This window comes from Rutidosis leptorrhynchoides, chromosome 1 (assembly GCF_046630445.1).
Source record: "Rutidosis leptorrhynchoides isolate AG116_Rl617_1_P2 chromosome 1, CSIRO_AGI_Rlap_v1, whole genome shotgun sequence".
NCBI lineage: Eukaryota > Viridiplantae > Streptophyta > Magnoliopsida > Asterales > Asteraceae > Rutidosis > Rutidosis leptorrhynchoides.
Window position 1 is genome coordinate 514,789,324 of NC_092333.1, and position 13,823 is coordinate 514,803,146.

Here is a 13,823-nt window from a genome sequence, read left to right on the forward strand (position 1 = left end):
TTTTACGTTCAATGGTAATGAACGCATTGAAAATGGTTTTTCAGAAAACAAATCGGTTTGTATTTTTGATCAAAATATTTTCTCGTTCATGCTCGAGTTTAGATATCATCGAATTCCGTGAGTTTAAATTCTCAATCTTTAAGGTCAATCTCTAGGATTGAGTATTATCAGTCTTAAAAGCTGATTTTTAATCTTTAAGGAGATTATCCTTTTCTGGGGATCTGATTCATTAGTCTTATCAAGCTAATTTGCACGGTGCCTCCCCATTGTACGAGATAAATACTTCTCATGGTTAGGATAAATCTGACCACTTGGCAACCCTGTTTGATACTGAGGTCCGTGGATTTCCTGCTGATTTTAGAGATGACTTTTCTAGATTTTTCGTCAACCTACAGCTGGTCTGGACGACAACTTCATGACCTAAATCAAGAAGCGCGTGTCTTTTTCGGAAGACTTTACTTCCTTTTAATGATGGAATTGATTCATCGTGTAGATCCATCTTTCTTTAAAATATATTACAGTAAACCGGGTAAAACTGATTAGTATCGTCCAAAGCAAAAGTACCTGCAATAATTCTTATACAAAAATGTGATAGATAGTTTTTAATTGAATAACTTGGTACATTCTCCCCACACTTAGCTTTTATTTATTCTTTTCTTTGCCTTTTTATTCTCTTCTATCCCATTTTAAATGAATTCAAGCGTTTTGGGTTGTTTCTCAATTTATGTCCTTTTCGAGGTAACGATAATTTCGGTATTATCACCTAGTTTTCACCGTTCATAAATATGTATAAACATGATTTTAAATTCATTTAGTTGAAAATTTTTCAAATTTTCACAAAATTTGGCAAATAAACTAAGTGCAAACCCGAGAGAATTTATAACCCTTCCTCACACTTGAGATCTTGCAATGCCCTCATTTGCAAGAAATCAGTAAAAATTTAAATTCATGAGGGTGATTAGTGTAGAAAAATGATTAAAAATACCGAGTTTGCAAACATATTGTTGTTATTTCACATTTGATATTTTGTTTCTTGTCGTCAAAATTAGTACCTTTTTCTGAACTTAATGACAGTCTTTGACAGTGCGTTATTTTACCCTGTTTTGTATATAACAAAAAATACAAACATACACAATTTTGAAGTTGGGTATATTACCCCACGTTCAAAAATTTATAAAATCTAATATTTTTTTTTTTGGCATACTTTAAATCAATTAAATTAAAAATAATGATAACAAAATTTGTCGCCCCGCCCTCGGGTAAAGTAATTTCGGTTCAACTACCTAATCTTCAACTCACGACGAATTTTAGAAATCATTTTTTTACTTAATGAAATAAAGTAAATTTTTTTTTTAAATTCACACAAAACTTAAATTTAAAAAGCATATTAATTTCATATAAAACCTACAAAATAAAAAAAAAATCAGAATGGGGGAGAAAACTAGTTCTTTAGTGTCTGCTAGCGGAAAAGACCAATCGAATTCCATTCTCGGAACTACACGAGAACAGAACAACTAACTCCAAACAGCATTTTCTTTTTAGAACATTTGAATCTCCCCACACTTAGGTAGCCGTGGTGTCAAAATTGTGATTAACTTCATCGTTAATTTCTCTTGGTCCATAATCAACTTGCATATCCGTGACTTTTTCTTTAAGCCATTGGTCGGATTCCTGTGTAATATCCACAATTTCAACTAGTTTCTCCTTTTCTTTAGGTGATAGATTGGATACTAACCGGTTACATAACTTAAAGTTCCCCTTGGTTCTAGCATCGCGAATCCGTTTAATAAGTTTCTTCATTGAACTATTAATAACGGGATCATTTAATTTCGTATCAACAACGGGGTTCTTTGTTATCATGTCATCATTAGGTGTTACTTCATTTTCCCCACACTTAGGCGTTTCATTATTGCTAAGTATTACCGTTGGAGTTGGTAAAAGCACATGGTTCTTACCAATTGTTTTTACTGGTTCAACGGTTTTGGCTGGTGGAGATTTAGACTTTCGAATCATAAAGGTGATCGATTTGTCACCACTTTTAAGTGTCATTCTTCCATTTCCTACATCAAATAACGCCTTGGTGGACGCTAAGAATGGCCGACCTAAAATTAGAGGAATGTTTGGGTCCTCTTCTATGTCAATGACAATAAATTCGACTAGAAAGGTTAAATTGCCTACTTGAACGGGTAGGTTGTCAGCAATTCCAACTGGGTGCTTAATGGTTTGATCAAAGAGTCGAACACTCATATTCGTTAGACTTAACTTACCTACACCTAATCTCTTATATAAGGAAAGAGGCATAACACTTACACTTGCACCTAAATCTGCTAGTGCATCATACATGACACAATCACTAAGTAGACAAGGAACAATAAATTCACCCGGATCACCTACCCTAGGTGGAGGATTTGGTGGAACTGTCTTCACCGGGTTTACTTCTACTGTTTTTGTTTCTTGCACTTTTTTATTCTTCTTCTTCTTCTTTCCAGAGGTATCACAATCTTTATTACCTATTACTTGCTCATACTCAACTCCTTTTCTTGAAAACGGGAGGGGTGGTTTGTATGGTGTCACCACTGGCTTTACATACTCGGGTGGTGGTGGTGGTGGTGTAACTTCTTCATTGTTACTCACATCTAAAATCTTCCCATCTTCTGGTGCTGGTTTTTCAGAATTTGTTGACACCATATTAACATTCTCATTCCGAGGATTTACTTCAGTATTACTCGGTAGCTTTCCTTGTTCCCTCTCACTCATCATGCTAGCAAGAGTACCTACGTGTTTTTCTAGATTCAAAATGGAAGCTTGTTGAGTTCTTAATGACTGATCAAACCTCTCATTCGTTTGAGTTTGAGTTTCAATAAATTGTGTTTGAGATTCAACTAGCTTAAATACCACTTCTTCCAGATTTGACTTTTTCTCTTCGGTTTGTTGTGGTGGTTTATACAAGTCAGGTCTTTGTTGATTGAAAGTGTTGTTTTGAGTTGGTTGGTTATTCGGACCTTGTTGGTTATACGAGTTATTGTCGGGTCCTTTTGGATTGTAAAGAATGTTTTGATTTCGATTGAAGTTTGGCCTTGGCGGTTGATAATTATTCTGATAACTATTTTCCAGCCTTTGGTTCATGTAGACAACATTCTCACGTTGTTCCATCGTTTGTTCAATGTGACAGTCTTTCATTAAGTGTGGTCCACCGCATTGCTCACAACTAATTCGTATTGCGTGAATATCTTTATTCATCTTTTCCATTCGTCTCTCGAAAGCATCTATTTTTGCGGAAACGGAATCAAAGTTATGGCTAGAATCGGCTCTAGCCGCTTTAGATGAACGATATATATCTTTCTCTTGGTGCCACTCATGAGAGTGGGAGGCTGTGTTATCAATAATTTTGTAAGCTTCAGTTGCGGTTTTCTTCATAATGGAACCACCAGCTGTTATGTCGATGTCTTTTCGTGTAGCAACGTTGACACCTTGGTAGAATATTTGTACTATTTGATAAGTGTCTAAACCGTGTTGAGGACATCCTCTCAAAAACTTTCCAAATCTTGTCCACGCCTCATATAATGTTTCATTTGGCTTTTGCGCGAACGTAACAATTTCTCCTTGAAGTCTCACGGCTTTAGATGCCGGAAAGAATTGTTTAAGAAATTTTTCAACTAAAACATCCCATGTATCAATCGCCCCTTCAGGTAACAATTCTAACCAATCTTTGGCTTCTCCCTTTAAAGTCCAGGGAAATAACATGAGATAGATCTGCTCATCTTCCACTTCTCGGATTTTAAATAGTGTACAAATTCTTTTAAACGTACGAAGGTGTTCGTTAGGATCTTCATTCGGTGCACCACTGAATTGGCATTGGTTAGTTACCATGTGTAGGATTTGTCCTTTAATTTCATAATCTGGAGCATTAACTTCTGGTTTAATAATGGCGTGACCTTGGCCCGTGCGTTTAGCCCTCATTCGATCTTCCATACTTAGAGGTTCTAGATTTTCCATGATTGGATTTGTTGTATCCGAATCACTAGAGGATTCTGATTTAACGGTTTGGGGTTCAGGATCTTGGAATTGTCCTTGAATATCTTCCGGGTTCTTAGTTGTGAAATCGGGTTCAAAAGATGGATTATCGGAAATTTGAATTGGAGTACTTGGTCGACTAGATGACGATTCTAAAGAAAAATCAACGGCGGCGATATTTGCTAAATGTCTTGATCGAGTTACAGGTGGTGAACGTATGAAAGGTGGTGAACGTTTTGCTCGGTGCATTCACAGAATATCCTAGTAGTTATAAAAAAAATAAGAAAAACTTATATAAGTTGTCCAATTAATAGACTTTTCTGATTTTGCCCACGTTTCGAATAGCCAAAAGATGTAGCAGGTAGCCAGGACCCTTTAAATCGGAAGCCCACAACTAGCCACTAACAAATCCAACTATTACTACGAACCAGAAAAATGTCAACGTCTATTAACTTAACCGCTTAAATAATTTTTCTTTCCGTTTGAGAATTAGATAAGAAATAGAGAAAATTCTAAGTCCTAAAAACTAGAGCGTCGAGAAATAAGAAAGAAATAGATTGCGCGTCGAAAAATGTCGAAAAATAAAAGGTCGAAAAATAGGCGTCGAAAAATAAAAATAAGAAAGTAGCGCGAAAAACGGCGTCGCAAAATTCTAAAGCACCTAAATCTTAGTCTAAGGAATAAGCACTTAAGGGATTTTACGGCAAACCTAAAAATTCTAGAAATAAAAATAACTATGCAAAACTAAACTTAATACTAAAAATTGTAACTATAGTCTAAAAATCTAAAGGTAATAAAACTTAAAAAAAATTATTATTTATTATTTTAAAAAAAAAAAAAATTTAAATTTTTTTTTTTTTTTTAAAAACGATTTTTTTCTTAAAAAAAACGATTTTTTTTACACAATTTTTTTTTTTTTTAAAAACGAAATTTTTTTTTTTTTTTTTACGTTTTTTTTTTTTTTACGTTTTTTTTTTTTAAATACAAAATATTTTTACAAAATTAGATATAAGAAATATAGCGTAAAAATATAGCGTTTCGCCAGGTCCCCGGCAGCGGCGCCAAAAACTTGATGATGTAGCGTGAGGGTACGAAATAGTATTATTTTTACTAGGAAATACTACAAAATATGACACAAGTTTTATTAATTTACGGATGGGATATACCTAAACCTTGCTACAACACTATAGGCAGTGTACCTAATCGTAGAGTAGTGTAGTTTTTAGTAAGTCCGGTTCGTTCCACAGGGAGCTAGTGATTACGTACTATATTTTTATAAAACTATATTTATATAAATATATATATATATATAAGTAGTAATATTATTATAAAAGGGGGTTTTTACCGTTTAATGACCGGTTTGTCGATTTTATATTTTTAAGCGTAAAGATAAATGACAATAATTAAAGTGCGTAAAATAAATAAATGACGATAAATAAAATAAGAATAAATAAAATTGCGATAGAATATGAAATAAAAGGATTATGCTTATTTAAACTTCCGTAATCATGATGTTTGACGTTTTGATTTTAATTAATTGTTACTCGGGTTAATTGTCCTTTGTCATGGTTTATTTGATACCTATCTGGTTTTTATCCATAATAGTCCATCGGTCATAAATATAAAGTGCGAGTGTCCTCGTCAAATTACCCTTATACCCGAAGTCAAATATTCCAACTAATTAAGGATTTAAACTGTGACGCAGTTATCACTTCTGTCAACAATTACACCAGTTATCACTGTATGTAATCTACCCCTGTTTTGATTAGATATGAATATTAATTTACCCACTTGATCAGTTTGAATAATCAATTACCCAACCCGAATAATTAATTAAATGATTATAATAGATTCCATATGAACGTCACTAAATAGGACAACCATAATCATTATTAATCATTAGGATAATTAATTTGAAGATAGGTTCGACAGACTCCAATGAGTTGTCACTCAATTAGACAATACCCCCCATCTATTAATAGTCAATAGTCCAATTTCCACAAGTGTCGGTCTTTTGTCCAAACCTTAATTATGGTACAAAATTCAATAACCCCGTCTTAATATTTTAGCCCAACATCACGATTACTTCGGCTCAAATAAGCATAATAATAACTTAGTTACGAGACATTAAATTAAAAAGGAAGAACATAGCTTACAGTGGTGATTAATTTGGTAGCGTTACACGGACAGAGTTCTGACTTAAAACCCGTAAATCATTTGTTACATAACTAAATTATTATTATTGAAATTAAAATTAAAATTAAAATTATAATAAATATATATATACGTTTACATAATTGAGAGAGAGATAGATTTTTGAGATTGAAAAGGGGTGTATTATTTCATCGAGTAAATTGCCTTTTTATAGGCAAAATATAGATTTGAATTTTCATTTATGACCCCTGAACTATGCTCAATTAACAACTTTTTATTATTTAATATTATTCTTATTATGAATTATTTAAATATTATATTTTATTCTTGTGCATAGTTGACTCGTAATTTTTACACCGTTGCGTCGAGCGTTGAGAGTTGACTCATGTCCCGGTTCCGGATTTTCGAACGTCCTTTCGTACAATTTTATATCGTGTACTTTGCGTTTTGTAACTTGTACTCTTGTCATTTTTAGACGTTCTTCATCAATAAATTGAACCTTTTGAATTGTATCTTGTACATTTGAGCTTTTTGGACGTTTTGGTCTTTCAAATCTTCGTTTTTGTCTTTAAATCTTCATTTTCGAGCGATTTGCGTCTTTCGTCTTCGCACTTATTTATTTAACTATTACAACTAAAAATAAGGAAATTACATTTAAAAACTTTACATATTGGAACGATATTGCTACTAAATATATGTTCATTTGGAACACTATCAATCAATCAAATATTATCAAAAATATGCGCCCCTCTTTTCGGTAAAGTAATTTCGGTTCCATAACCTAATTTAACTCATGACGAATTTTTGAAATATTTTGGGTTGATTGATTAAAGATATTTATACCTTAAGAATAAACGTTAAATTTCGCAGTGATGTAATAAATTTTTGTATGATATCAATAATTTCGGTCGCCAAACCTAATTTCATCGAATACCAATTTAATACTTTATAGCGAACAAATTAACGTTTATTATTCAAAGGTTAAAAATAAAAATAAAAATAAAAACAAAAAAAACTGTACAGACTTACCTGTGAGATAGTATTCTTAGTTATATGATCTATCTCATTCATAAGATAGTCGGTTTAATTGGTTTTTCATGGCTACATAGGCGTAACCTCGAGCATTCAGTGTTTTTTCTTCTAAACATATGAACGGTCCGTCTCTGCATAAAGTAACAAATTCGGTGTTTGAATAGGTTTGATTATTTGAACATTTACCTCCATGTGACCATTTTCCGCATTTGTGACATCTTTTTAGGTGTCGTGCTCTTCTTTTCGCTGCGGATTTTGATTTTCCTTTACCAAATTGTGACTTATTATCTTCGCATCTGGATTCTTTTCTTACTCCGTCCAATCTTTCTCTGATTACTGATACTATTTCACTCGGAAGTGTGTCATTATTACGTTTAGTGATCAAAGCGTGTAGCATTAGACCATGGTTTAGTTCACAGGCAGTCTTCATTTCGTAAAAACCTAAAAAAAATAAAAATTCAGAATGGGGGGAGAAGACTAGTTCTTTAGGGTCTGCTAGGGAAAGACCATTCGAGTTCCATTTTCGAGAACTACACGAAAACAGAAAATCTAACTCTAACAGAAATACATAAACCCCCTATACTTAGTTAGCTGTGTTATCGAAATTGTGATTAACTTCATTGTCGAATTCCATCGGACTATCTATGTAGTGTTTAACTCTGTGACCATTAACTTTAAATTCAATCCCATTTGAATTTATTAATTCTATCGTTCCGTATGGGAAAACTCTTTTGACTATGAATGGTCCAGACCATCTTGATTTCAATTTTCCAGGAAATAGCTTGAATCGTGAATTGAAAAGAAGAACTCTGTCTCCTTCTTTAAATTCTTTTGAACTTCTGATTCTTTTATCATGCCATTTCTTCGTTCTTTCTTTATAGATTGACGAATTTTCGTATGCTTCATGTTTTAATTCTTCTAATTCGTTTAGTTGACTTAATCGTAGACGTCCAGCTTCATGTAAATCAAGATTACATGTCTTCAAAGCCCAAAATGCTTTGTGTTCAATTTCTACTGGAAGATGACATGCTTTTCCATAAACAAGTCTAAAAGGTGTGGTTCCAATTGGAGTTTTGTAGGCTGTTCTAAAAGCCCAGAGTGCATCCTCCAATTTAATGGACCATTCCTTCGGATTTGATCCTACGGTTTTCTCTAGAATACGTTTTAAAGCTCGGTTGGTATTTTCAACTTGTCCACTTGTTTGTGGATGATATGCGGTGGAGATTTTATGAGTTACTCCATATCTTTTAAGAACTTTCTCAAGTTGATTATTACAGAAATGAGTACCCCGATCACTTATTAAAGCTTTCGGTGTTCCAAACCTTGCAAAAAGACGTTTTAAAAAGTTGACTACAACTCGTGCATCGTTAGTTGGGAGAGCTTGTGCTTCCGCCTATTTAGATACATAATCAATGGCTACGAGAATATATAGAGTATTATGAGATTTTGGAAATGGACCCATAAAGTCAATACCCCAAATGTCAAATACTTCACATACTTGTATGACAGTTTGTGGCATTTCATCACGTTGACTTATTTTTTCGGCCCTTTGACATGCATCACAGGATTTACAAAGAAGGTGTGCGTCTTTGTTAATTGTAGGCCAATAGAATCCAGCATCGAAAACTTTCCTTGCTGTTAGTTGAGGCCCATAATGCCCTCCTGTTGGTCCTGTGTGATAATGGTTTAAAATTTTACTAGCTTCATCTCCGAATACACATCGGCGTATTATTCCATCGGGACAACTTTTAAACAGATGTGGATCTTCCCAAAAATAGTGTTTTATATCACTAAAGAATTTCTTTCGTTTTTGGTACGATAATCCTTTTTCAAGGAATCCACAAACTAAGTAGTTTGCATAGTCTGCAAACCATGGAATTTCTTTATAATCTATCTTTAATATATATTCATCAGGAAAGTTGTCTTGTATGGCCGATTCATTTAGAACTTCTAACTCGGAATTTTCAAGACGAGAAAGATGATCAGCGGCGAGATTTTCTGCTCCTCTTTTATCTCGGATTTCAATATCGAACTCTTGTAAGAGTAAGATCCAACGGATTAATCTTGGTTTGGCATCTTGTTTCGAAAATAGGTATCTAAGAGCAGAATGGTCGGTATAGACCACCGTTTTAGCTAGAACGAGATATGATCGAAATTTGTCAAAAGCAAAGACAATAGCAAGGAGTTCTTTTTCAGTAGTTGTGTAATTCGTTTGTGCTCCTTGTAATGTATTACTAGCATAATATATAGGTTGAAATCGTTTTTCAATCCTTTGTCCTAAAACGGCTCACATTAGTTCAAACGGTAGATTCCAATTTGGTGTTATCATGATCGGCGCATTAGTGAGTTTCTCTTTAAGAATATTAAAAGATTTGATACATTCATCTGAAAAGATGAATGAAGCATCCTTTTCTAGGAGTTTATTCATAGGAGTGGCAATTTTAGAAAAATCTTTTATCAAACGTCGGTAAAAACCGGCATGCCCTAGAAAACTCCTAACTCCTCTAACATTCGTGGGATGTGGAAGTTTAGCAGTTACATCTACTTTAGCTCTATCCACTTCAATTCCTTCTTTTGAAATTTTATGTCCAAGAACGATGCCTTCTTTAACCATGAAATGGCATTTCTCCCAATTAAGAACTAGATTTGATTGTTCGCATCTAATAAGCATTCGTTCCAGATTAACTAGACATGATTCAAATGTATCACCGAAGACTGAAAAGTCATCCATGAAAACTTCCATGCATTCTTCTATCATGTCGTGAAAAATCGCCATCATACACCTTTAAAAGGTTGCAGGGGCGTTGCAAAGTCCAAATGGCATGCGTTTGTAAGTAAAAGTACCATAAGGGCACGTGAATGTGGTTTTCTCTTGATCTTCGGGTGCTATTGGAATTTGAAAATATCCAGAAAAACCATCAAGAAAACAATAGTAACTATTTCCGGCTAATCTTTCCAACATTTGATCAATGAAAGGTAAGGGAAAGTGATCTTTTCTGGTGGCGTCATTTAATTTTCTATAATCAATACATACACGCCATCCTGTTACAGTCCTAGTAGGAATAAGCTCATTTTTCTCATTTGTAATGACAGTCATGCCACCCTTCTTAGGCACGCATTGAACTGGGCTTACCCATGGACTATCAGAAATTGGATATATCAAACCTGCATCTAGCAGTTTAATAATCTCTTTCTTAACTACATCTTGCATATTAGGATTTAGTCTTCGTTGGCGTTGCACATACGTTTTATGACCTTCTTCCATAAGGATTTTATGTGTGCAATACGAAGGACTTATTCCTTTAATATCATGAATCTTCCATGCAATGGCTGGTTTATGAGCTTTCAACACAGAAATGAGTTGTGATTTCTCATTTTCAGTAAGAGAAGACGATATTATTACAGGTAATTCAGATTCACCATGTAAATAAGCGTATTCCAAATGGTTTGGAAGTGGCTTTAACTCTAATTTCGGTGGTTCTTCTATCGATGATTTATATCGATATCTGTCTTCTTCTTTTAGCATTTGAATTTCTTCTGTTGTTGGTTCATATCCATTAGCTATTAGTGTAGCTAACATTTCAGATTCATCAATTGGTTCAGTTCCTTCTACTAAAGAACATTCTCCCGTTCCTTGTAATTCTGGAAATTCTTCTAACAATTCTGCATGTGCATCTATAGTTTGAATATAATAACATGTATCATCTGCAGATTGTGGTTGTCGCATTGCTCTATCAACTGAAAAGGTAACACTCTCATCCTCTATACTTAGGGTCAGTTTCTTACCGAACACGTCTATCATTGCTTTAGCCGTGTTTAAGAATGGTCTTCCTAATATGAGAGGAACTTGAGAATCTTCTTCCATGTCCAGAATAACAAAATCTACTGGAAATACTAAAGTACCAACTTTAACTAGCATGTTCTCCATTATCCCTCTAGGATATTTTATTGATCTATCGGCTAGTTGTATGCTTATTCTTGTTGGTTTCAATTCTCCAAGGTCTAGTTTAGCGTATAGTGAATACGGCATTAAATTTATACTAGCACCTAAGTCTGCCAATGCTTCTATTGAACTAAGACTACCCAGAAAACATGGAATTGTGAAACTTCCTGGATCAGATAGTTTTTCTGGTATCTTATTCAACAGCACTGCTGAACAATTAGCATTCATAGTAACGGCCGAGAGTTCTTCCATTTTCTTCCTATTCGTGATCATATCTTTCAAGAATTTAGCATATCTAGGCATTCCTGAAATCACATCAATGAAAGGAAGATTTACATTTATTTGTTTAAACATATCCAAGAATTTGGATTGCTCGGCTTCAAGTTTCTCTTTCTTCATTTTACTAGGGTAAGGAAGTGGTGGTTGGTATGGTTTAACATAAGGTTTAGCCTTAACTGTGTTATCTTCATTAACCTTTTCAACTACCGGTTCTTCTTCCTTATCTTGATCAGGTTGTGGTTCTTGTGGAGTAGGAATAGCTTCATCAGAAGTTACAGGTATTTCAGGTGGTTTAAGTGTTGCACCACTTCTTGTGGTAATGGCTTTAGCTGTTTCATTCCGGGGGTTAGCATTTGTATCACTAGGTAGACTTCCCGGTTTTCTTTCACCTATTAACCTTGCTAGATTACTTACTTCTTGTTCCAAGTTTTGAATAGAAGCTTGTTGATTTCTAAATGCTTGAGCATTTTGTTCATTAGTTTGTTTTTGAGATGTGAAAAACTGCGTTTGAGTTTCAACTAGCTTTGTCATCATATCTTCTAAATTCGGCTTTTTATCATCGGTTTGTGGTGGTTTGTTTTGAAAATTAGGTCTTTGCTGGTTGTAAGTATTGTTAGATACTTGTTGATTGCTAGGACCTTGTTGGTTGTTGTATGGAATATTTCGGTTATAATTCTGGTTTTGATTGTAGATCGGTCTTGGCGGTTGATAATTATTCTGATAATTATTTCCAGGCCTTTGGTTTATGTATGAAATATTCTCTCTTTGTTCCATTGTTAATTCAATACTGAGACAATCTTTTGTCAAATGTGGTCCTCCACACTGCTCATAACTAATTCGTATTGAGTGAATATCCTTAGTCATCTTTTCCATTCGTCTCTCGACAGCATCTATCTTTGCGGAAATGGAATCTAAGTCATGGCTAGAATCGGCTCTAGCTGCTTTAGATGATCTAACGATATCTTTTTCTTGGTGCCACTCATGTGAGTGGGAAGCAGTGTTATCAATAATTTTATAAGCATCAGTTTCGGTTTTCTTCATAATGGAACCACCAGCTGCTATATCTATGTCTTTCCTTGTAGTGATGTCGCATCCTTGGTAGAATATTTGTACTATTTGACAGGTGTCTAAACCATGTTGCGGACATCCTCTTAATAACTTTTCAAATCTTGTCCACGCCTCATATAGAGTTTCATTTGGCTTCTGTGTGAACGTAACAATTTCTCCTTGAAGTCTTACGGCTTTAGATGCCGGAAAGAATTGTTTAAGAAAATTTTCAACTAAAACGTCCCATGTATCAATCGCCCCTTCAGGTAACGATTCCAACCAATCTTTGGCTTCTCCCTTTAAAGTCCAGGGAAATAACATGAGATATATCTGTTCATCCTCCACTTCTCTTATTTTAAATAGAGTGCATATCCTATTAAAGGTACGAAGATGTTCATTTGGATCTTCCTTCGGCGCACCACTAAATTGGCATTGATTAGTCACCATGTGTAGAATTTGTCCTTTGATTTCATAATCTGGCGCATTAATGTCTGGATGAGTAATTGCGTGACCTTGGCCAGTGCGTTTAGCTCTCATTCGGTCTTCCATACTTAAAGGTTCCAGATTCTCCATAATTGAATTTGTTGAATCGGAATCACTAGAGGATTCTGATTTAATGGTTCGTTCCTCAACAATCTCTGTTTGAATGATTGGTGGTTCCGGAGGAAAATTTAATGGTTCAGGATCTATGAATCGTCCCTGAATATTCTCTGGATTCTCAATTGTGAGGTCGGGTTCAAAAAATGGATTATCGGAAATTTGAATTGGAGTACTTGGTTGACTGGATGACGATTCTAAAGAAAAATCAACGGCGGTAATATTTGCTAAATGTCTTGATCTAGTTACAGGTGGTGAACGTACAAAAGGTGGTGAACGTCTTGCTCGGTGCATTCACTGAATATCCTATTAGTTTTTAAAAAGAAAAGAAAAATTATATAAGTTATCCAATCAATAGACTTTTCTGATTTTGCCCACGTTTCGAATAGCCAAAAGATGCAGCAGAGGGGCAGGATTCGTTTGGTCTCAATATAATTGAGGACTGTTTGGCTCCAATAACCCGGTCCACGTACAAATCCAACTATTACTACGAACCAGAAAATTTTGATGTCTATCAATTTAACCACTTAAAATAAATTTTCGTAATTTTAAGAAATTTAGATAAGAAGTAGAATAAAAATCTATGTCCTAAAACTAGAATAGCGAGAAATAAGAAAGAAAAAGAGTGCGTCGGAAAAGGTCGAAAAAGAAAAGATCGAAAAAAATAAAAGGCGTCGAAAAATAAGAAATAAAAAGAGTGACTTATAAAACTTTAAAACACTTGCCTAACCCAACCTTATTACTACCACTAACTTAA

The 13,823-nt window shown here is 34.4% G+C and overlaps 1 non-coding gene across 1 annotated transcript; it reads left to right on the top strand.

The window, feature by feature from the left end:
- Positions 1–12,551: 12,551 nt before the first annotated feature.
- LOC139887263 (small nucleolar RNA R71) lies at positions 12,552–12,658 on the top strand. Its single transcript, XR_011773101.1, has one exon. It is a non-coding gene; the product is annotated as a small nucleolar RNA R71 (small nucleolar RNA).
- The last annotated feature ends 1,165 nt before the right edge of the window (positions 12,659–13,823 follow it).